Below are 25,679 nucleotides of genomic sequence, written 5' to 3'. Positions count from 1 at the left end.
ACAGTGAGAAGGCAACCATCCACAAGCCAGGAAGAGAATTTTCACCAGAAACCAAAAAGTCTGGGACGTTGATCTTATACTTCCCAGCCTCCAGACCTGGGTAAATAAATGTCTCAAATGTCTGTTATTTAATGCACTCAGTCTAAGGATTTTGTTAGAGCAGTCTGAACAAACACTAAACACACACACACACACACACACACACACACACACACACATTTTGAAAAGATACACAAAAAAACTGTTAAGGGTGGCTATTTCTGAGGAGTGTTAATAGAAATTTTGGAGGGAGGAAGGAGATCTTTACTTTCCATTTTATGTCAATCTTGTGTAATATTGAAATTTAAATAAAGTGAGTATATTAATTTTTATTTTAAAACCCAAAGAATATCAAATGTGTTAACTAAGGGACAATGCCTATCTTCTTGAGTAGCTAAAGAATACAATGTGATATTAACACCTTAAAACTTTTGACATATATTCAAAAAGTATTTCTGGACTGAATAAAAATATATGGTTTTGAACAGAAATATGTTTTGATGTAGTGACTTATACCTATATAGCATTTCTGATGATTTTTTAATACATACCTTATGCATTGTATGCTGTATTCCTATTGGCAAAACACGTCTCAGGAAACATCCTGTCACTCTCTCACTTAATGAAATCAGACTACCTTTGCAGAATGCCACAGTAAGACCAATGAGCTCCAGGATACAGAAAGATAGTTAAAAGAAAGGCAGCCCTGTTGGAAGAAAATAATGTCGGTTCAAGTTATGCCATGAAAGAATTTTCTTATTGTATAATTTCACATATATGGCCACATATTACTCAATGCAAATAGTATTCTTTAACTAAAATAAGAAGAAAAAAGAAGAGAAAAAAAGAATGATTAGAATTTGCATATACATGAATATGTGAGCAAGAGTACATTATATAAAAACCAACAAGTCCTCAACAAATACATGTAACTGTAGATATTTCAAATTCAGAGGTACGTGGTCACTTAGCAAGTGAATCTGGCAAAAAGACTTCTGTCTGATTGCACACTATATGATGGACAAAGCTCAAAGGCACAAAGATCGTCAACTTGAGTCATAGTCAAGATGCCCTTCCAAGCTGTACAGGCTCTTTGTGGTTAAGTAATGATGACTTCTTGATAGGAATATGTTTGCCTCATTTTCCTCACAAAATACCTAATAACTTTTCTCAAAATAAGCCAATTCTGTTTTCTAGTTTTGAAAATACAGGGAAAAAATTTGATACCAGTATAAACCTTGTTAAGCTTACAGAGTGTTTTCGTGCACACCTTCCCATTTGGTGACTACAACAACCTGAAGAAGTTTGTCATAGACCACAAAATCAGATCTAAAGGGAGTTAAATAATGCCATTTTTGCATGACAGGTGAGTAACAGAGCTGTGATATAAATGTCGGTATGTTGACTTCAGACCCAGCCTTTTAAAACTGTCATATTGGAAATTCCATAAGGGTTTTAGAAAACTAGATAATAAATATACTCCAGGAAGAGGAGTATTTCCTGGGATTTTCACTGTTACATTCTTTAATTTCTGAACAGCTAGCCAACTGAAGCTGTAAAGAGCTTTATCTTATTCTATAAAAGCAGATTTTCATCTTTTTTCCCCTACATGCTGTATGCACTTGGTAACTAGAAACTTCATATTTGAGCCAATTAACTCAATAAAAACCATTTCAGCATTAGTTTAAAATTTAGAAACCACAGGATAGGGTACTAACATCATTTTGCATGTTTAAAGGTTCATAGAATTGACTTTAAATGGCCCAAATGAATCTCCTACCACATAGAGATCTAGGAAAGCTCATTAGAGCAGGCACGTATAACAACAGTTACTGAAGCAACATTTTTTAATAGCTGAAGCTTGTATGATTACAAGTCACTTTCTTTTATTAAAATGACCAATTAGAAGGCATTAGTCTATTTTATCAAGCTGGGAACATAGGATGCATTTTTCCTTCTTAATGAAAAAAACAAGATGGTGCTTAAGTTTGAGCTTAATGGTCTGCAAATCCCCACCTTCATTTTGTGGCACTAAATTTTGGTCAAGAAAGGATACATGGATTTGTAAAAACTGGTTTCACTCCCTTCATGCAACCAGAAGTCCTGGGGAGCATGAGCAATAATAGAGGTTCTCCAAAAAAGATTGAATTATACTACATTTTCTCCTTAATTCGTACACTTCTGGTGAGAAATTGGAGATCAGAATGAAAACTAAAAGCTTAAGGTGAACTTTACAAGTCTACAATGGCAGTTGGGTTCTGACTTGATATGTCTCCAGAGGCAAGGGAAACAAAAGCAAAAATGAACTACTGGGACCTCATCAAAATAAAAGGCTTCTGCACAGTGAAGGAAACAATCAGCAAAACTAAAAGGCAACCGACAGGATGACATATCACATAAAGGGTTAGTATCCAAAATCTATAAATAACTTCTCAAACTAACACCCAAAAAATAAATAATCCAGTGAAGAAATGGGCAAAAGACATGAATAGACACTTCTCCAAAGAAGACATCCAGGTGGCCAACCGACACATGAACAAATGCTCAACATCACTCATCATCAGGGAAATACAAATCAAAACCACAATGACGTACCACCTCAAACCTGTCAGAACGCTAACATTAACACCTCAGGCAACAACAGATGTTGGTGAGGATGCAGAGAAAGGGGATCTCTTTTGCATTGTTGGTGGGAATGCAAGCTGGTGCAGCCACTCTGGAGAACAGTATGGAGAACTACCCTACAACCCAGCAATTGCACTACTAGGCATTTATCCAAGGGATACAGGTGTGCTGTTTCAAAGGGGCACATGCACCCCAATGTTTATAGCAGCACCATCAACAATAGCCAAAGCATGGAAAGAGCCCAAATGTCCATCGATGGGTGAATGGATAAAGAAGAGGTGGTATATATATATATATATATATATATATATATATATATAATGGAGTATTACTCGGCAATCAAAAAGAAGGAAATCTTGCCATTTCCAACTACGTGGATGGAACTGGAGGGTATTATGCTAAGTGAAATTAGTCAGTCAAAGGAAGACAAATATCATATGACTTCACTCATATGAGGACTTTAAGAGACAAAACAGATGAACATAAGGAAAGGGAAACAAAAATAATATAAAAATAGGGAGGGGGACAAAACATAAGAGACTCATAAATATGGAGAACAAACAGAAGGTTACTGGAGGGGTTGTGAGAGGGGGGATGGTCTAAATGGTTAAGGGGCATTAAGGAATCTACTCCTGAAATCATTGTTGCACTATATGCTAACTAATCTGGATGTAAAATTAAAAACAATTAAATTAATAAAAAAAATCTACTTCTTGGTTTCTCGCTCTTTTTTCCCCTTTCCTCATTTGTTTTATTTCTTAAATTCCACAGATGAGTGACTATTTATAATTTTTAAAGGACAAGCAGGTAATAAAGGTACAAAAAATTTATGCACAAGTGTTCAAAGTGGGGGTCAAAATTATAATCAAGTTAAATCTTTATAGAATTTACTTCCTCTTTAGAGTGGCAGAGCATCATAGCAAGACTAACACAGCTCTGATTATAGCTCCTCACTTTCTACCTTGGTAACTCAGGCAAGTTGGGAGATGGAAATATGAAAGCTTCTAATGCATAAAGTTATTGTGAGAAATAGGCTAATACATTTAAAGCACTTAGAACAATGGATCATTATTCAGGAAAATAAACTGAACAACCTAGATATAGGAAAAGGCCCAATTATTGATACATACTGGTTTTTCAAAAATAGGATTAATTATCCATAACTAATAGAAACTAGAAATTTTATAATGTATTTGTTTAAAGCTTTTCTGGTATCAATTTTCTAAAAGTACCTGGGCAATATGACTTGGTGGGAATAGCACCCATCTTCTTTTAGTACATATTTGTATACTTTAATACACATGGAGATTATTTTGTAATGCAGAAGGAGGTAGTAGCTTGGTTAGGTCAAGTTTCCCTAGGGAGGAAAGTGAAAAGGAAATTAAGTAAATTTATTATATCTCTTACCCTTTAGGCTCCCTTAGGCCAGTTCGAATCACATTGATTAAAGAAGTAAAGGCTAGAAGCTGATGAAACTATTTTTCATAAAATACTTGATGAGATTCTGTGTGAAGAATGAATGCCAGAAATTGACCTATTTTAAGAGAGATTTGGGGAAACACTCCAAACACTTCCCTATAGAAACTAATCCTGTGCTATTACTCTAAGAATCATGAGATGATGCTCTTGGCAAGGACTGTGATATTTTCACCATGAGTGCCATCAGCTGTATCAGCAGAGTGGCTTCAGAGAGTGACTTTATACACAGTGGATGTCAAAAATGGTGGATGCTATATGATGAACTGCAGGTGATTCATTGACATTAAGATTGGTTTATAGGCATTATGAGACATGCCTTGGGGGTTCCCAGAAATAGCTGAGATATGCTTTGAGACACTGCTTGAACATGAAGCTATTGTCAAGAATCATCAGAATTGGGGTATAAAAAAATAAATGTGATTTCACTTGTGCCCCAAAGCTAGTATTTCCTGGAGAACTTTAGAATTACATATGGTTACACACAATTGATCCAGGCATCTTGTTTAGAGAACATAACCATATGTTGTCAGCCAAATCATAAATCAATAGTTTTAGTGTTTTAGAATTTAAGGAATATAATTAGTACCTAAAGAAAATTTACCAATAAAAATAATACAATTAATTAAAAATTTTAACTAATGGAATTTTTTTAATGTTTATTTATTCTTGAGAGAGAGAGATACAGAGCATGAGTGGAGGAGGGCAGAGAGAGAGGGAGACACAGAATCCAAAGCAGGCTCCAAGGCTCCGAGCTGTCAGCACAGAGCCCAGCGGAGGGGGGGGGGGGGGGGGGGCTCGAACCCACGAACTGCAAGATCGTGACCTGAGCCAAAGTTGGACACCCAAACGACTGAGCCACCCAAGAGCCCCAACTAATGAAATTTTTTAATGTTTATTTATTTTTGAGAGAGAGAGAGAGAGAGACAGAGTGTGAGTGGGGGAGGGGCAGAGAGAGAGAGAGAGAGGGAGACACAGAATCTGAAACAGGCTCCAGGCTTTGAGCTGTCAGCACAGAGCCTGACGCGGGGCTCAAACTTGGGAACGGTGAGATCATGACCTAGGCCGAAGTTGGATGCTTAACCAACTGAGCCACCCAGATGCCCCTAACTAATAGAATTTTTAAAATATATGATTACAAATATGAAACAGGAAAAAATAACATTTTCTTCAATTCATCAGTTAATAACAAATACTATGATGCTAAAACAGAAAATTACAGTTATTTAATGAGGCAAATAATTGCCAATTATAATCTTCCTAATCATCCACTTAAGGTATGAGAGTCAAGAATCAATATACTTGAAAAACATATTAAAATGGATTTTACTTTTAAGGGACATTGCCTTATAGTACAGCCTTACCTCATGTCCTAGATATAAAATTACATCACAAGAAAATCTCCTCCCACATCCCATCAAAACCTCAGGCCCAAAATTTCTGCTTTCATTCATTAAGGAATGGCAGGGACTAGACATTCCCTCTCACCTAAAAGACTTAGACAAAATATATGAAAGAACAAGCAGCATTGAGAGAGAAGAAAGACACAAAGTGGAAGCTGAAAATGCCCCAGCTTACTGCCAGGAGTGAGTTTTCAAGTTGCGGTATAGAGAGGGGGAACCCAAACAGAACTCAGTGGTTTTCTTGAGTTGAGAAGACAAAGTTCAGGGTTCAGAAAGGCAGTAGCTAAAACTGTTAAGGCAGAGAACTGAAGAGGAGAGCGTTGCACGGAGGGGCAGGAGGAGGAAGAGGGTTTTGGGGATATGCATGGGGTCCTCTTTGTGTCTTTGCTTGATCACTGATCAGTGCATGTCATTAGAGAAACTCTGTCTCTGGGGAAAGAACCACTCAAAAGGAGTAGAAATCCATAGAGCTTAAAAAGGACCAAGAATAGTTCATGTTCTAACCAGCCAGAATGGAGAGACTTTCTAACACATGAGGCATCACGAAGAGTCTTTATAAGGATATTGTGCCATAGTGCTGATATGGAATTAGCCCAGATTAAAAGCTGTCCTGGACCATCTAACAAAACTTCTAAATAAGACTTAGAAGGATCAAATTATTTCCGAGTAACTTAATTCCACCCCAGAATAAAGGCAAAAAAAAAATATTTAAAGAAATCAAAATATCTCTGACACGTAATAGGTAAAATTTGCAATGTCTAGTTTAGAATTCGATCAGAAAATAACAGGTATGCAAAGAAGCAGGAACACACAATGTGCAATGAGTAAATAACTATAGGGGATGCAAAAATGATACAGATGATAAACTGAATTAATAAACAAGAATGCTGAAACAGCTATTATAAATATGCTCCATATATTCAAGAAGGTAGAGAAAAGTATGAGCATAATAAGAAACATGGAAGACAAGTAAAGAATCCATATCAAGCTTCTGGAAATGAAAAAGAAATACATGGAAAAAATACACTGAATGAAATTAACAGTAGATTAAACACTGCATAAGAAAATATTAATGATTATAAAGACATTGTAGTAGAAGCTATCTAAAATGAAAGAAATAAAACTAAGAAAAAAAAACTGTGACATGAGCTGTGGAATGAGAAAAAATGAGCCTGACACATGGAAGTCGGGAGGGGAGCAGAATGAAAATTCAAAATTTTACTTATTTGGATCGTTTCCTTTTTCTCTTTGATAGATCTGCCTACGAGTTTATCAATTTTGTTAATTCTTTCAAAAAACAAGCTCCTGTTTTTTTTTAATCTTTTCTACTGTTTTTCTGATTTCAATACCATTGATTTCTGCTCTTTATTTCCCTTCTGCTGGTTTTGGGCCTTATTTGCTGGGGTTTTTCCAGCTCCTTTAGTTGTAAGGTTAGATGGTGTGTTTGAGACATTTCTTCCTTCTTTAGGAAGGCCTGGATTGCTATATACTTACTTCCCTCTTATGACTGTCTTTGCCTCATTCCAAAAGTTTAAGACTGTCGTGTTTTTATTTTCATTGGCTTCCATGTACTTTTTAATTTTGTTTTTAATTTATTGGCTAACCCATTTATTCTTTAGAAGGATGTTCTTTAATTTCCAAGTATTTGTGGTCTTTCCAAAATTTTTCCTGTGTTTGACTTCACATTTTGTAGTGTTATGGTCTGAACATATGCAGGGTATGATCTAGATCTTTTTGTACTTGTACTGATCTGTGACCTAGTATGTGATCTATTCTAGAGAATGTTCCATGTGCACTTGAGAAGAATGTGTATTTTTCTGCTTTAAGATGAAATGTTCTGAATATATCTGTTAAGTCCCTCTGGTCCAGTGTGTCATTCAAAGCCATTGTTTCCTTGTTGATTTTCTGCTTAGATGAACTGTCCATTGCCTAGCCAGATTTATCAAAAAGAAAAAGGAAAGGACCCAAATAAATAAAATCATGAATTAAAGAGGAGAGATCACAACCAACATAGCAGAAACACAAAATAATACTAAGAGAATATTATGAGCAGTTAGATGTCAACAAATTGGGCAATCTGGAAGAAATGAACAAATTCCTACAAACATATAAACTACCAAAACTGAAACAGGAAGAAATAGAAGATTTGAACAGTCCCATAACCAGTAAAGAAATTGAATCAGTAATAAAAAATCTCCTAACAAACAAAAGTCCAGGGTCAGGTGGCTTCCCAAGGGAATTCTACCAAACATTTAAAGAAAAGTCAATACTAAAAGGAGGAGGAGGAGGAGGAGGAGGAGGAGGAGGAGGAGGAGAATCAATACCTATTCTTTTGAAGCTGTTCCAAAAAATAGAAATGGAAAGAAAACTTCTAAACTCATTGTATGAGGCCAGCATTACCTTGATTCTAAAACCAAAGACCCCACTAAGAAGGAGAACTATAGACCAATTTCCCTGATGAACCTGGATGCAAAAATTATCAAAAAGATACTAGCAAAATGGATCCAGCAATGCCTTAAAAAAAAAGTATTCAAATGATCAAGTTGGATTTATTCCTGGGCTGCTGGGCTGGTTCAATATTCACAAATCAATCAACATGATACATCACATTAATAAAAGAAAGGACAAGAACCACATGATCCTCTCAATAGTTAATAAAATACAGCACCCTTTCTTGATAAAAACTTTCAAGAAAGTAGGGGTAGAAAGAACATACCTCAAGATCAGAAAGGCCATATATGAAAGAGCCACAGCTAATATCATCATCCCTGGGGGAAAAACTGAGAACTTTACCCCTGAGGTCAGGAACACGACAAGGACGTCCACTCTCACCACTGCTGTTCAGCCTAGTGTTGGAAGTCCTAGCTTCAGCAATCAGACAACACAAAGAAATAAAAAGCATCCAGATAGGCAAGGAAGAAGTCAAATTTTCACTCTTCATAGATGATATGATTCTCTACATGGAAAACCTGAAAGACTCCACCAAAAAACCTGCTAGAATTGATCCATGAATTCAGCAAAGTCGTAGGATATAAAACCAATGTACAGAAGTTGGTTGCATTTCTATACACCAATAATGAAGCAGCAGAAAGAGAAAATAAGGAATCAATCCCATCTACAATTGCACCAAAAACCATAAAATACCTAGGAATTAACCTAACCAAAGAGGTGAAAAATCTATACACTGAAAACTATAGAAAGCTTATGAAAGAAGTTGAAGAAGACACAAGTTGAAAAACATTCCATGCTCATGGACTGGAAAAACAAATATTGTTAAAATGTTGACACTACTGAAAACAATCTACACCTTCAATGCAATCCCTACCGAAATAAAATCAGCATTATTCACAGGGCTATACCAAATAATTCTAAAATTTGCATGGAACTAGAAAAGACCCCAAATAGAGTAATGTTGAACGTTGTAATGTTGAAAAAGAAATAATGTTGAAATGTTGAAAAAGAAGACCAAAGCTGAAGCATCACTATTCTGGACTTCAAGACATTATGGTACTGGCACAAAAACCAACACATAAATCAATGGAACAGAATAGAAAACCCAGAAATGGACCCACAAGTGTATGGCCAACTAATCTTTGACAAAATAGGAAAGAATATCCAGTGGAAAAAAAGACTGTCTCTTCAGCAAATGGTGTTGGAAAACTGGACAACGACACGCAGAAGAATGAACCTGGACCACTTTCTTACACCATACACCAAAATAAACTCAAAATTGATGAAGAACTACTTGTGAGACAGGATACCATCAAAATTTTAGAGGAGAGAACAGGCAACAACCTCTTTGACCTTGGCTGCAGCAAGCTCTTACTAAACACGTCTCCAGAGGCAAGGGAAACAAAAGCAAAATAAACTATTGGGACCTCATCAAGATAAAAGGCTTCTGTGCAGTGAAGGAAACAATCAATAAAACTAAAAGGATACCAATGGAATGGGAAAAGATACTGTAAATGACATATCAGATAAAGAGCATCCACAATCTATAAAGAACTTACCAAACTCAAAATCCAAAAAAAAAAAAAAAAAAAAAACAAATAATCCAGTGAAGAAATGGGCAAAAGACATGAGTAGACACTTTTCCAAAGAAGACATCTAGATGGCTAACAGATATGTGAAAACATGCTCAATGTCACTCATCATCAGTGAAATACAAATCAGAACCATGATGAGATACCACCTCACACCTATCAGAATGGCTAAAATTAACAACTCAGGAAATAATAGATGCTGGCAAGGATGCAAAGAAAGGGAAACACTTTCACACTGCTAATGGGAATACAAACTGGTGCAGCCTCTCTGAAGAAAACAGTATGGAGATTCCTCAAAAAATTAAAAATATAATTACCCTACAACTCAGCAATTGTACTACTAGGTATTTATCCAAAGGATACAAAAATTCTGATTTGAAGGGGCACATGCACACCAATGTCTATAGTAGCACTATCAACAATAGCCAAACTATGGGAAGAGCTTAAATGCCCATCGACTAATGAATGGATGAAGAAGATGTGGTGTGTACACACACACACACACACACACACACACACACACACACACACACACACTAGAATATTACTCGGTGATCAAAAAGAATGAAATCCTGCTATTTGCAACAACATGGATGGAACTAGAACGTATTATGCTAAGCAAAAGAAGTCAGTCAGAGAAAGACAAATATCATATGATTTCATTCATATGTGGAATTTAAGAAACAAAACAGGTGAACATAGGGAAGGGAAGGAAAAGTAAGATAAAAAGAGAGAAGAAGGCAAACTTTAAGAGACCGTTAAATATAGAGAACAAACAGGGTTGTTGGAGGGGTGTTGGGTGGGGGGATGAGATAAATTGGTGATGGGCATTAAGCAAGGCACTTGTTTGGATGAGCATTGGGTGTTATATATATGTTAACTAACTTGGATTTAACTATTTTTTTAAAAAAAAGTTGGAAGAAATAATGGCTGATATCTTCCCAAATTTGGTGAAAATTTTAAGCCCTCAGACCCAGAATCTCAACAAACCTCAAGAACAAGGTATATGAAAAATGTTTCATCAAGACACATCATAAACAAATTTTTAAAAATCAGTGATGAAGAAAAGTAATCTTAAAAGTACCCTCTCTGCCCCCACAAAACTATAGACAAATATCATCTCACACTTAAATGGCTATGATCCTAAAGAGAAAAGATAACAAGTGCTGGCAAGAATGTCAAGAAAAGGGAACTTCTGTACATTGTTGGTGGGAATGTAAATTGGTGCAGCCACTCTGGAAAATAGTATAAAGTTCTTCAAAAGATTAAAAATAGAACTACCATTTGATTCAGCAATCCCACTTCTGGGTATATATTTAAAAGAAATGAAAACAGTATCTTAAAATATCTGCACTTTCATGTTCACTGTGGCATTATTTACAGTAGCCAAGATATGAAAAAAAAACCCAAATGTCTGTCAACAGAGGAATAAATAACGAAAATGTCCATATATATATATGTATATGTATGTATATAAATTTGTATATACACGCACACCCACCCCCACTCACACACTTGGGATGTTATTCAGCCATGAGAAAAGAAGGAAATCCTGCCATTTGTGACAACATAAACCTGAAGGAAATAAGCCAGACAAAGGAATACTTTATGATCTTTCTTATATGAGGAATCTATATAAAAAAAGAGTCAAACTCATAGAAGCAGAGAGTTAAACAGTGGTTATCAGAAGCTGTTTATGGGGGTGGGGTGGGTACAAAGTTGCAGTTATGTAGGGTTAATAAGTCTAGAGATCTAATGTATAGCATGGTGACTCTAGATAATGTTGTATGGAATACTGTAGATTTCAGATGCCCTTATCACACACACAAAACGGTACCTATGTGAGGGGATGATACATTCATTAGCTTGACTAGAGTAATCATTTCATCGTGTATATGTATATCAAATCATCATGTTACACACTTTAAACATAGACCTTAAAATAAACGAGCAATCCAAAAGAGAGCAAAGCAGATGTCAAAACACCTTTTATGATCTAGCCTAAAAAGTCACATATCAGTATTTCTTACACATTCTATAGGTCAGTATTTATTCATTGTGGTACGGTACCAAACAAAGGGACTGAATACCAGAAGGCAGGAACATTGAGCACCATCCTAGAGGTTGGCTATCACACCTTGCCTTTTCTAGAACTGGAATATGATTAAATCAAGTTTTACATACCTGCTTATCATGTTCCTTTTTTAACAAAACTTTTCTATTAATTTTCCACTCATAATTGAACCTATAATAAACTTATTTAAACTATCAGGCATATCGGTTCTATTATTTTCATCATACCCTTCAACTTCATTCTTGATCCTAACCCTCCTCAGCCCTTGTCAGTCTACTTGTCATGTAAGTTATAACAACACAAATATAGTGTATCTAGAAACAATACTCTCCTAGCTTCCATTCTCTAAATGGAGACTAAAACTCAAATGAAATATTCATAAAAATAGCATGTCAGAATAGAGGCAGAATACGTCAAATTTTCCTATATCTGATTTTTTTTAAATCTGCCAGGGTCCCTGGCTTTCCATAAGCAACGTTCTTGGCCAATTCTTATTTATTTACCTAGTGGTATTACAAATTCTTAGCAAATTCAGATGACAAAACATATGCCTCTAAAATAGGAATTATCAATTAGTGTTTTTTTCCCAAGATCTAAGAGGTCAATTTTAATAGCAAGTCATCCTTCTATTGACCAAAATAGAAATGAAAGCATCAATAACTAGAGAAGTTCTCGCAACACAAGCCAATTCTTAAATTAATGGGCTGGATAATTCATTCTGTTTAGTAGACTTCCTGACTGTAGTGATCTAAATTCATTACTTCTATCTTTTGACATTGACAAATCAGTTACATGTATTTTGTAATCTCTGCAAAAAAAAAAAAAACACAACTCTTATACTCCCTTAAAATTTGTTCAATGAAGAAAATAATGGCCAATTTTTTTTCTTTTACTTCCCACCAACTAACCTTAATATATGTTCACATATCCGATGAATTGAAATAAAGTTAAAATAGCTATTTTTGCAAAACTCATTCTACGGAATGCTTTTACCAGGGATTGAAGCAAAGAGACTTTTAAAGTTTAGGGATTTTTTAAGAAGAGTTTTCTCACTCTAGATATGTTACTATAACTACTGCTCGTCAGCCAAATCCAGCCCACCTCTTGATTTTGTGGATAAAGTTGTACTGGAACACAGTCCCGCTCATTCATTTACCTACTGCACGTGGCTACTTTTGCACTATAACAGCAGAGTCTAGTGGTTGTGACAGAGACCACATAGCCTGGAAAACCTAAAATATTTCCTATCTTGCCCTTTATAGTGAAAGTTTGTAACTCTGACACATCACAAAGTAAACAGGGAGAAGGTACCCAATTTTAAGACCTGGGTGTATTCTCATTGCATTGTACCAAGTGACAGTAGCGAGAGGAAAATGTCCCACCAAAACTTACTCATTAATTTCTTTTTCTAGATTTAAAAACCACAGCAGTGTTGCCAACAAAAATATTTGTAGGTTTGCAAACCACTGGTTCCTTGATAATACACTACTTCAGTCATCATGCATCTAACTGCAATTAGAATCGTATCTAGTAAGTATGGACTCATGGTTACTATGCATGCAAGCCACTCAAAATGGCAATTTGCAGTCAGACAGCAGCTAAGATTTTCAGCTTGGCCTGAGGATGCCACGGCCAAATTGTGGTTCCCAACAAGTAGTTCCTATAAGAACTTCTCTTTACTGGGAAAGCAAAGGGTAAGTTCAATATCATTTCTCGCTAACCAACTTTTATGTGCCTCAGTCTATCTGACAAGGCAAGTGTGAATTCAAGTTCTATCATATCATGTGTTCGTGCTTTCAGGGAAAATACAGGCTAGAACCCTTGACATTAGCGCTTACCCACTGAGCTCCAAATGACCATGGGCTGTTACAGAATTTTGGTGTGCACCTGTAAACTCTTTTAAGAATATTTAAAATCCACTGGCAACAGCATTGCTATTGAAACAATTCACTGAAAAGACACTGAAATTCAGCCAAATGCATTTTTTGTTTCATTTTAAATATGCTAACCTTAGTAAAAGATGTTTAACTTGCTGCTCACTCTTCTTGGGGTTTCTGTATAATGTAGTACCTATGGCAATATAAAAGGTGATCAAACTATGGAAATTAGTAACCAACCACATCCAACTGGAGAAAGCAGAGCCACAACTTGGGCTCTACTTAAGCTCCTCATTTCCCTAATAAAACTTTTTAAACCCCTTTCTGTTGTATTTTTTTAATGGAGATACTGACAGCTTGTGTACTGTTGTTTGGCACTTCTAGTGGAAGCAGGAAAATTTTATAAAGAATGAAAATGTTTTCCTTTATTTAAAAGTAGCAGGTGTTAACTTAAGTTTCCAAAATAATTTGGAAACTATGTCCTATGGAAGTCCATAAATAGTTCTGAAAATCACAGTGTAGTACTTTTATATTTACTTCCCACAATTAAAACAAATTCTGATGCCTCAACACTGTGCTGTGAGATCGCTGAACTAAGAACCAGGAAATCTTCGCTTTCATCTCAGCTCCAATGCTGTCTTCACAACTTGAGGCAAATAGCTTTATCTGAGTCTCAGATCTATCATTTGTTCATTGCTAAAGTACATTTCAGAGCAATGTTTTGTCTGCATTTGTATTTGTACAAAGTGAGTGCGGGATTTGAAAAATACAAATCTGGTGCCATCTCTGTTCATCTTCCAGAGAGCAAAACAAGGTAGAAACAATGGGTCTGTAATCATCTCACTCCACAGGTTAGTGATAAGCCATATGAAATGATCTGGTCAATGCAAAAGATTAGGAGATTCTCTAATCATGTATTTGAAACTTCACCATTTTAATTGTCAAATTCTATTGAAAATATTTTGGGAAACAACTTCACAGGCAGAGAGTACATGGAGAAGGTTATAAAGCATATAATTACTAACTTTTAGAATAGGCTGGTTAAGAATGTTGGTTGATGAAATCTTATTTCTAAGTTCTATAACCACTAAATATGCAGGTCATGTTTATGACTTGATATGTGATCTGAGGTAATTAAATTATTTCCAAATAAGCCCATGATTATTTCAATTTCCAACAGTTTTTAAAAAGAAGAAAAATATTTGTGTGTGGTCTAGAATTAAGTTTAGTTTGATATCAAAAGATGTTTTTCTCAAACTCAGTAAATTTTTTTCTTGAATTGTTTTCTAGAATTATATTTCATCTTTAATTCTCTTTTCCAGTTTATGAAATTATTTCTCCCTGAAAGTTATGAATTGATCTAAAATAGCAAGTAGATGGACTATCAGTAAATAAATTTGATGACTCAATTCACCACTGTAAGCCATTACACTCTGTTATATTCGGACAGAGCAGGCTAACCACAGGTAAGTGTTTCCGGTTATTCTTACTCTTTCTGCACATTTCATTTACCTTCTTGATGCTTTTTACCTTACAGAAACATAGACACCTATGAGGCAGAGATTATGGGTAGATATTTTTAAACCAGCCTGTCGGGTTTACTTTTGAAGAAGAGCTTAAAAACATCTAAGCTTTACTGATATGCAACCGTGTTAAACTGAGTGGTTTTAATTTTTTTCCTTATGCTACTGAATATGAACAAAGCATGTAGTGCTATTAGGAACATACTGTGCTGCCCATAACTTATAATTAGAAGAATATTAGCATTTTCACTCTTAGTTTCTAATAGTTATTAGTATAGTAATACTGAAAACTGGGGAATAAAATGGCATATTTATTTTTTCAAACCCTTATCCTTCTCATATTCCCTAGACTAAATTTTCCATATAACTTGCAGTAATTCACACATCTGGCCTCATGTAACGTTACTTTTGCAGATGCAGAAATTAAAATGGCTGCCTTTTTCTTTAGAAAGTTATAAATTTAAACCCTATTGAGATTAAATGACAATTAGAAACGTAGTTCACATAGTTCTTTAAGTATCATAAAAATGACTGTGACAAAATAGTGATACAAACCAGTTTTAAATATTACATTTTAACTTTTAAGTTGAATTAAAGAATACATTTTTTATTTTGTATTTATTTGAATTGTATTTATGATTCTCAGTGTAACATTGGTTACACTTTGGCTGTAATAATTTGAGAATTTTTTTTTAGAGAACTTAACAGCCTGACTTAACAAGCTTTAATGTCACCACAATAGTGAATAAAATATCACCTCATGAACACAGACATAGGCTCACAAAGCACAGATACATGAAAGACACATTCCAAACAAAAAGAAGAAATAAAACAGCCATTCCCTTTATTAGGTAACTATCTGTAATTCACATTGTAGCAAACTGCCTGCAAAGCTCTGCTTACCCAGTACATGGGCTTTCGATAACTCGGGTTCCTGAATCCACACTCCTCTCCCTAGCCTCTTGATGAGCATGGGCCTTTTGAAGAAATAGGAGAGAATCTTCAATAGCACACAGTTCTTCACCTAGGAGTAGAGAAGAGAGCCATAAAACCCACTTTGGGATATTTTTCCTACGGAGACTAACAACAGAGGAATTAGTGACATACAGACTACACACAAGGCCAATCCAGAATAAAATTCTCCTCAGTTTCCACATGCCTTTTCATTTTTAGATTTTAAGTGAAGCTAATCAGGGCCATGTCCTCAGGCATACACCATTGTTATGTAACAATATTTCCATAGGTCAGAATATTCTAGTTACTATCTCTTTGCCCCATCCTGTCCCATCTCCACATTTTCACAAATAAAGTATCCCCCAGAATATCCCTGAAGAGACGTCAACCAGAAGCTTCATTGGGCCTCAAGAGATGGTGGCAGGCAGTCTGGCCTAGCAGTTTGGAGGCTTGTCTCAGTGAGCCTGCTCACCAGGGCACTAGAAGAGGAAGCCTCTTACCGTGCCACAAAGAAGAGTTGGATCTAAAGGGTCTGAAAAGGCAGCATTTGGGGTCAAACTTCATCAAACTTAATTTTTTTATTGTATTTTATTGTATTTAAATAATTTTTAGACCTCAGCAGTAGCAATTTCTTACTTGACACATCCCCAAAGGCAAGGGAATTAAAAGCAAAAATGAACTACTGGGACCTTATGAAGATAAAAAGCTTCTGCACAGCAAAGGAAACAACCAACAAAACTAAAAGGCAACCAACGGAATGGGAAAAGATATTTGCAAATGACATATCGGACAAAGGGCTAGTATCCAAAATCTATAAAGAGCTCACCAAACTCCACACCCGAAAAACAAATAACCCAGTGAAGAAATGGGCAGAAAACATGAATAGACACTTCTCTAAAGAAGACATCCGGATGGCCAACAGGCACATGAAAAGATGTTCAACGTCGCTCCTTATCAGGGAAATACAAATCAAAACCACACTCAGATACCACCTCACACCACTCAGAGTGGCCAAAATGAACAAATCAGGAGACTATAGATGCTGACGAGGATGTGGAGAAACGGGAACCCTCTTGCACTGTTGGTGGAAATGCAAACTGGTACAGCCACTCTGGAAAACAGTGTGGAGGTTCCTCAAAGAATTAAAAATAGACTTACCCTATGACCCAGCAATAGCACTGCTAGGAATTTACGCAAGGGATACAGGAGTACTGATGCATAGGGGCACTTGTACCCCAATGTTTATAGCAGCACTCTCAACAATAGCCAAATTATGGAAAGAACCTAAATGTCCATCATCTGATGAATGGATAAAGAAATTGTGGTTTATATACACAATGGAGTACTACGTGGCAATGAGAAAGAACGAAATATGGCCCTTTGTAGCAACGTGGATGGAACTGGAGAGTGTGATGCTAAGGGAAATAAGCCATACAGAGAAAGACAGATACCATATGGTTTCACTCTTATGTGGATCCTGAGAAACTTAACAGAAACCCATGGGGGAGGGGAAGAAAAAAAAAAAAAGAGGTTAGAGTGGAAGAGAGCCAAAGCATAAGAGACTGTTAAAAACTGAGAACAAACTGAGGGTTGATGGGGGGTGGGAGGGAGGGGAGGGTGGGTGATGGGTATTGAGGAGGGCACCTTTTGGGATGAGCACTGGGTGTTGTGTGGAAACCAATTTGACAATAAACTTCATATATTGAAAAAAAAATAAAAAAATTTTAATGCTTATTTTTGAGAGACAGAAAGACAGAGTGCAAGCGAAGGAGGGGCAGAGAGCAAGGGAGACACAGAGTCCGTGGCAGGCTCCAGGCTCTGAGGTGTCTGCACAGAATCCTACGGGAGGCTCAAACCCATGAACTAGACCATGACCTGAGCGAAGTCGGATGCTTAACTGACGGAGCCACCCAGGCACCCCTGCATCAAACTATTTTAGCTAAAATTCCAGACACCTGAAAATAGAACTGCCTTTTAAAAGTGTGACTTGAACCACAGTATGTATGCAAGAATGTGATCATTTAAGCAATATGAAAAGTCTAATGACATACTAAGCAAGAGTACTAAAAAAATTCTCTGAGACTCTTTCTTGACTTAGTGCCCAGGCACAATCTGAACAGAAGGGGAAGAGTCTATAGCCTCTTAGCCATGCCCTTCTGGAATGAATTTTTCTAGCTTGCCCAATATCCCTTCAGCTTCTCATGTTTTGCTGAGACCCAAAGATTCTGCCAAATTTAAAGGAAATTTCTAGACAAAAATAGCAAGGGAAAAGAGGGGGTGAATCTTGAATTGAACCCCTGAGAATAAAACCTTTTCAGCAAGATACAAGATAACGGATTTTTTTTTCATTTGAGAGGATTGATATTTTTTCTTTGTTTATTCTCACCAACAAAGCACAATCCCTGTTCCTACGGTGAAGAGTCTTGAATATGTCTCTTTTCTAAATAAGCACAGCAAAAGGTTGTGGTTTCCCTAGCAACAGATGACTTCTTTCTATTTTTCTTTTTTGGGAGAAAAATGTACTTTGGATTTATAAAGAAGCCTTTCATCATGGGTATCAAAGCATTCTATGGCCAAATTGTCACCCTGCCCCAGCAAAGTAGATAAATAATATCCTCCCCACTTACATGGGGGAGAAAAATGGCAGCTGGAACCAGCAGCTTCAGTGGGAACTTTATCTCTTGTACTCTGGGCTGTGTTTGTTGAACCTTCAGCAGCAGCCCTGTGAGAATATTGGAAAGGGAGGGTGGCAGAAAACCTTAATGTGACCCCCAATTAGATCCTCCCTATGGGATCCCCTCCACTTGAGTGTGGGTATGACTTGTGATTTCTTTCTAATCAATGGAATATGGCAAAGGTGTGAGAGATGACTCCTTTAATTAGGTTAAGTTGATAAGACTCTGTCATAACACACTGCAGAGAGATTCTCCTGCTGCTCTTCAAAAAGTGACCACCATATTTTGCCAATGGAATTGGGAGAAGACCTTTAGGACATGACGGTGACCCCTAGTCAACAGCCAGTAAAGCCAGAACTATCAGCTATGCAGCTGCAAGGAAATGAATTTTGTTAATACCTTGGAAGAGGACACCAAGCTTCAGAAAGGTACGAAGCCCAGCTGACACCTCGATTGCACTTTTTGAGACCTTGAGCAAAGAATCCAGCTAAGTCATAGCAACCTCTGACCAATGGAAACTGAGATAATAAATGTATGTTGTTTTAGGTCACTAAGCTTGCTACCAGCAATAGATAACTAACACAGGGGATTCTGCAAATGGATAGTTGCTAGACTGAGGTGAGTAGTTGGATGACAATAAAAAGAGAGAGAATGAAATACGGCCTTGGAAAACAGACACATCCAAATCTGTCCCTTTATGTCTGATGTCTGACTTTAACCCCTCTAAACCACAACTTCATTTGAAGAATGGAGATAATACTTATGCCCGCATGCAGCAATATGGATTAAAAATAAAGAAAAAAAAGTGTCTGGCATGGTGCCTGTCATGTAGTTGTTGTGCAATAAGAGATAGTCAGCAATAGATACAGTCATTATACAAAAAGAGTTTTGACCCTGTTCCCAGAGCTCTAGTAATTGCAACATGGACAGGAGGCATTCTGTAAGCTGGCATCCCCCTAGTGAGAAAACTGATTGATGGGATCAGGTCAGTGGAGAGGTTTAAGAAGTCAGCTCACCTTCCATCCCACTGGGATCGCACAAAACTTGGAGCAAAGGTGGTGGAATTTCAGAGCTTAATCTATTTGGAGCTTGGCAGTGGTTGTTTGGTGGCTTATTTGTCTTATTCTGTTGTAAAAGATACATTGAAGACATTGTCAAAAACATTATGAGGCAGGGGTATGACTGAAGAATGAGTCAGTGCAGGTGCACTTATTCCGGAAGATGCCCAAGTGGAGTATCCATCTGCAGGAGCTTGTATGAAGAGATAGATAAGAGAGGAAAGTAAAGGAGGAGCAGAGAGTCAAACCAAGTGAAACCAAACACCATGGTACAATGAGAAGGTCCAGAGGCAGATCAGGGATGGGGTGAAAAATCCTTCAATCAGGGCAGAACCATAGAAGATGAAGAATGAGAACAAGGAAGGTGTTAATTTCATGGGTAGAAAGTGTGCTTTACATGGATGACTCTAGCTGCTTTAAATTTGAGACGCGAGCATAGATAGACATGACCCTGGGTTGTAGAAAACTGAAGAGATATGGCCCATCTAATAAGAGCATAACCTACATTTAAATGGTTCTGTGTTCAATAAGGAGCCTACTGCCACTGAAGGATAAAATCTTTGGGTTTTCTCTGTGTTTGAGATAGATTTCTACACAAGATGCCCAGCAAAAGAAGCTCACGGTTTTGACTAGAAGTGGTCTGACTTCCTCTAATACACAGAAAATACCAGAGACTCCCACACCTCCCTGCACCATAATTTGCTCCTAGATGGCCATGTGCAAAATCCTGCAGTAGACATCACCACCTAGCAACTCACCAATGCTCTCCTTTTGGAAGATTCATTTATAGTTAGGAGATTTGCACATAGTTAAATTTGTGAATTCTACTATTTATGTATGTTTTTTCTTTCATGAAGCCATAGAGGCATGTAGTTTTGGATGACTGAAAAACAAGAGTTTGTGATAGATTCCTTTTCTTACTGCCAATGTTTGATTAAGACATATAGAGTAACTGAGCACTCAGGAGATTGTGTGGCCTCCCCCATGTAATCCAAAATAAAAGCAATATGAAACTCTTCTAAAAAGTCAAAATTCTGATTTTCTCCCTGATGAGTGCTTCAATGCTATTTTTTAAAATTTGAAATACCAATTTTTTTCTGCAAAAAAATGCCCCTCCTTTCTCTCCAGTCTCATGCTTTACTGGTTCCCAAAGCTTATTCTCAGGGTCTTCAGTCAAGTCTCCTAGAAGCAAGAGTCTAAAAGTACATTCTAGTGCAACTCATTTTTCTTAATGTTTTATTTATTTTTTGCGAGTGTGGGTGGGGGAGGAGCAGAGAGAGTGGGGACAGAGGACCCGACAGGGGCTCAGTGCTGGCAGGCTGACAGCAGTGAACCAGATGCAACGCTTGATCCCACAAACCCACGAAATCATGACCTGAGCTGAAGTTGGACGTTAAACCAACTTATCAATCAAGGTGCTCCTGTGCAAATGATTTTGAGACAGTTTTCTCAGGATAACTCTAGAGGGAAGTGAAGGAAACAGAGTATGCATACGTAGTATCCTAAACAAAGATGTGAGTTAACGGAAACCAGTTTCAGGCTGAGTTTATGGGTTCAGGAGCCTGAATGGTAACCCTCAGTAGTTCTAGCTTTGGGTGGGATTTTGTACTGTGTATCAGTCAGCCATTGGCCATAGCTGTAGACTGTCCCAGAGATGGGCATAACTTCCCAGAAAATTTCAAGCTAGGTGGCTTCAATTGGTGAATGGGAATTCTTCTGGGAGGGTATAGCTGTGAACTATTAGCAGCTAACACTGTAAGTGACCAGGGATGACTATACCAGCACAGCAAGGGGGGTCAGAATGGGAAACCAGAAGTTTCCACTACATTTGCTATGTTTGTCAGGAATCCAGAACAATCTACTTTATAATGAGACTTTCTTTAAAGACTCCCAAACAAAGAGAGTATGTAATTACCTATATAATGTGGTTGAAATGAGCCTGGATATTCAACTCTTATTTCTTTGGGTTGAATTCTTCTCTCTTCACATGGTACTCAAATATAATGGAAATAAGAGGTAACATGTGTAGCCACACCCCCAGCAGACTCTAAGCCAAGAAAAGACCCAGAAACAGGGAAGGAGACATAGGTTTATTGGGAGAACTTATATACAGCGAGTCCAAGAGCGGCCAATTGGACAAACCATGTGCTACAGGATCTATGTACAGCAAGTTTTTATATCATAGTAACTTCACCTAGCAACTATCAATGGCCCTTCCCCTTCCTGCACAGCCACTGTTTCCAAGGATATCAAGGCCTGCCCTCCAGACGCTTTTCATTATAAGGGAGATGCTCCTGGATGGCCATCCCCAGATCCCCTGACCTTGAATGCCGAGCAAATATTCTTCTGCATATTCTGTTTGATGGGAATATGGAGGGGGGACAGGATCTCTACATTCTTTATATAGTGATTAACAGAGGCATTCAGGGTGTGCTTGCACAAGCTACCTAACCAGTATGTACCATGCAACATGAGATCCTTAGCTCCTAAATGAAAATTAGCTTCTTGGAGAAGCTAATTAGCTTCCTTAAAGCTGAGGAAGAGAATTGGCTGGGGGAATGGAAAGGGAGCACAGCTTCAAGAATTGGAGGGGTGGGGGTGCCTGGGTGGTTCAGCTGGTTAAGTTTCCAACTTCAGTTCAGGTCATGATCTCATGGTTCGTGAGTTTGAGCCCTGCTGTCAGCTCAGAACCTGCTTCAGGTCCTCTGTCTTACTCTCTCTGCCCCTCCCCTGCTCTCTCTGTCTCAAAAATAAGAATAAACATTAAAAACAAAAGAATTGGAGGGGTGGGCACCCAAGAGGAGAGGCAAAGGGCAGCATAGCATTGTTGCCTCATTTTCTCATTTTGCCCAGTTGAGCAGCTAGTCCAGCCCTCTGGCAGGCTGATACACCAGTACCCGCCTAGCACACCTGCAACTGCGAAGTGAGCAGAGGCCTTTATAAGATTAACTATTAATAAGGCTGAGAAACAAAGAACACAGGACAAGAAAAGAGCAGCAGAACAATGCTTTCTCATACCCAAAGCGGCAAAACGTTCTGCACACAGAACGAACTCCCAGATGACAGGAGAGGGGAAAGAAAGCAATTCAAAGTCTGTAGGGGGGAGAAAAGGAGCCAAGGGTGTTTATAATAAAAGTTAGTAATTTCAACCCATGTTGGAATAAATGGAAAGTCAGAACAGTTGCTTGAGAAAAGAGATGATTTATTAAGGAGTCTGAGTAAAGAGTTCCTGACAGATTATAATAACAAAAAAAATTCGATAGAATTCACAATTAATGAAGAAAGGGAGATCATCATCACTGTCAGAGCAAGAAACTGCTGATCTCTGAACTTTGGGCTTCAGTTGTTAGATGAGCACGTGGGCAGCCGAAGCCAGGCGGTAAAGGATCCTGCAATGAAACAGGTGCAAGGAGGGAAGGCCAGGCAGCAGCCTCGTGCGTTGGTGAATGATTTATCTGGCAGAAGGCCCACTCCTCCTGGGAACTGCATATCTTTCATAACTTTTCTGGTTGGAATGAACTTCTCCATTTGAACTAAGTGTGAATAATGTAACTATGCTGCTGCCTAAGATTTTATGAGATGGGCCTTTATTTTATACTGATTTCCCAGCAGTAGCAAAAGGGAGAGAGAAAGATGAAGAATGAATTTTAACTTTAAATAAAAGCAAGCTGCTTTTCCTGACCAGATTTGAAGAATTGAACTCTCTCTTGCCACTGGAAAGGAAAGAGTTGTATCTCTAAAAGTGCCAAGGAGAACGATGTAAAAGAATTTTTTCTCAGTGTGTTTACTTTGGGATAGATACATAAATGCATTTCTCTTCACAAAAGTTCGATTTGAATGAGAACATCTGATAATTTACTAGGAAGTGCCTATCTACATCATGTTCAGTATTTTTCATGCTCACTTAAAATGTCTCTCATCATTCCTATACAAGGTATAAAACAAGTCTTTTTTTTTTTCACTACAACTCTAGGTCACTGCTTGAATATTAATAACAACAAAATAATAGGATTTAATATTCAGTGAGTGTTAGGTGCCAATGTCCTAATACAGTGTTTTACATGTATTACATAATTTAATGCTCAGAACATTCTTTTGAAATAATATGATGGTTAATTTTATGTCAACCCGACTGGGCCATGACATTCAGATATTTGGTCAAACATTATTCTGGATGTTTCTGTGAAAGTTGTTTGTTTTTGCTTTTGTTTTTAATGAGACTAACAATTAAATCAGTGAGTAAAGCAGATTGCCCTCTGTAATGTGGAGGGGTCTCATCCAATCAATTGAAGACCTTAACAGAAAAAGAATGGCCTCCCCCAGCAAGAAGGAATTCTGACAACTGACTGCCTTTGGGCTCAGATGACAATTCTTTCTGCAACGCATCCTATTGTTTCTGTTTCTCTGCAGCACCCTGGCTAACACAGATAGGTACTGTTATTTTTTGTCCTTAGATGAGGAAACTGAGGATTGTTAGCTACATTTGTCTTGAATCAACTTGCAACCCCTGACTGGGTTTTCACAATTTCTTAAGCTCATTTTTAATTCTACTGTTTAAAGCACTGAACCACAAGGCACTTAAATAATCAGACATTCCACATAGCTGAGAGCACCCATAAAACGTGAGTTTGTTTATTCCATGGACAGGAAATTTACTAAGAGCAACTCACACTTAAAGCAGCTGTCAGTTTGACCCAGTGTCATCACGAAAGCCTAGATTCTGCAAATCTTTTCACTTCTTTGACCAAAGTTGTCCCTAAAATGGTCCTCTCCCAAACGTGCCAAGATTAAAACGTCCTGTTAAGTATTTGAATTATACAATTCAAAATTGTACAGTTTTGTGGAAAAAAGAATTTGTTTTACTTTAGAGTTCCATTGACAAAGTTTCATATAGTCAAGTAAAAGATTTCTACAAGAAATCTAAGAGTGATTTTCTTATTTATAGATTAGTGTCCAGGTAAAAGGCAGAAAAAGTTTAATCTTCATCTTATTTTTATTATAAAATAGAGACATTAAACAGTATATTAAATTTAATATACATGAAAAATTTTAAATGATTCCAAGTAGTAAGCAAGCTTTGATTTTATTGAAATTTACTAAAATTCTATCAAATTTTCCCTATCTGCATAATTTTTACAGATTATTTCCCACCATTCTATAAGTAAATATGAGAGAGAGAGAGAGAGAAGTCTAGACAAATTACTTAGGATCAGCGAGCCTATTCAGAAATAAAAACAAGTTGTATTAATAAATTTTTAAAGTACATTCCCCCCCCACCTTAGGGATTCAGACTAACTCAGAGATACTACTATTAGTAATAACATTGCCAAAAAGTAAGTAAAATGTATTCTCGCAGCAGTTTTGTCAAGAGTAAATATAACATTGCTAAAGTAAAATGTCTAACCGAGGACACATGGTGCCACATTAGAATTACTGTTGTGCTGGGGCACCTAGGTGCTCAGTCGGTTGAGCGTCCGACTTCAGCTCAGGTCATGATCTCATGGTTCCGTGAGTTTGAGCCCCACATCGGGCTCTGTGCTGACAGCTCAGAGCCTGGAGCCTGCTTCAGATTCTGTGTCTCCCTCTCTCTCTGCCCTTCCCCCTCTTGTACTCTGTCTCTCAAAAATAAGTAAACATTAAAAAAAAAAAAAAAAAGAATTGTGTTGAAGAATGCCCCCTTCGGGCCATACAGAGCCTTTGGGTGTGAAGAAAGCGGTCCTCTTCCTCCAGGGAAGCAGATGGGACCCACCCAAGGGAATGCAGCTTGGAGGCTGGCCCTGGAATTAGAGTTAACAGAGACAGATGTTTCGATCTTGATTTTTCTCCTTCCCAGCTTGTGTGGTCTTGGGCTAATTACTGAGCTTTTTTGAGCTTTGATTTGTTCACTTGTGGCATGGGGCTATCAATACCCACCTTATCTTTTCTGTTATCT

At 37.4% G+C, this 25,679-nt stretch overlaps 1 long non-coding RNA gene across 1 annotated transcript in view; it reads right to left on the bottom strand.

The window, feature by feature from the left end:
* Window positions 1-220: 220 nt before the first annotated feature.
* The window catches only part of LOC128314431 (uncharacterized), a 50,011-nt gene continuing 24,552 nt past the window's right edge, over window positions 221-25,679 (bottom strand). Inside the window, exons 2-4 of the long non-coding RNA XR_008296052.1 lie at window positions 15,964-16,084; window positions 13,670-13,730; window positions 221-745 (exon numbers count right to left, since the gene is read on the bottom strand). This is a non-coding gene — a long non-coding RNA (uncharacterized LOC128314431). The remainder of the gene's footprint in view (window positions 746-13,669; window positions 13,731-15,963; window positions 16,085-25,679) is intronic.

This window comes from Acinonyx jubatus, chromosome B1 (assembly GCF_027475565.1).
Source record: "Acinonyx jubatus isolate Ajub_Pintada_27869175 chromosome B1, VMU_Ajub_asm_v1.0, whole genome shotgun sequence".
NCBI lineage: Eukaryota > Metazoa > Chordata > Mammalia > Carnivora > Felidae > Acinonyx > Acinonyx jubatus.
The sequence above is the reverse complement of the archived record's forward strand: the minus strand, read 5'-3'. Positions and strand labels throughout refer to the sequence as shown.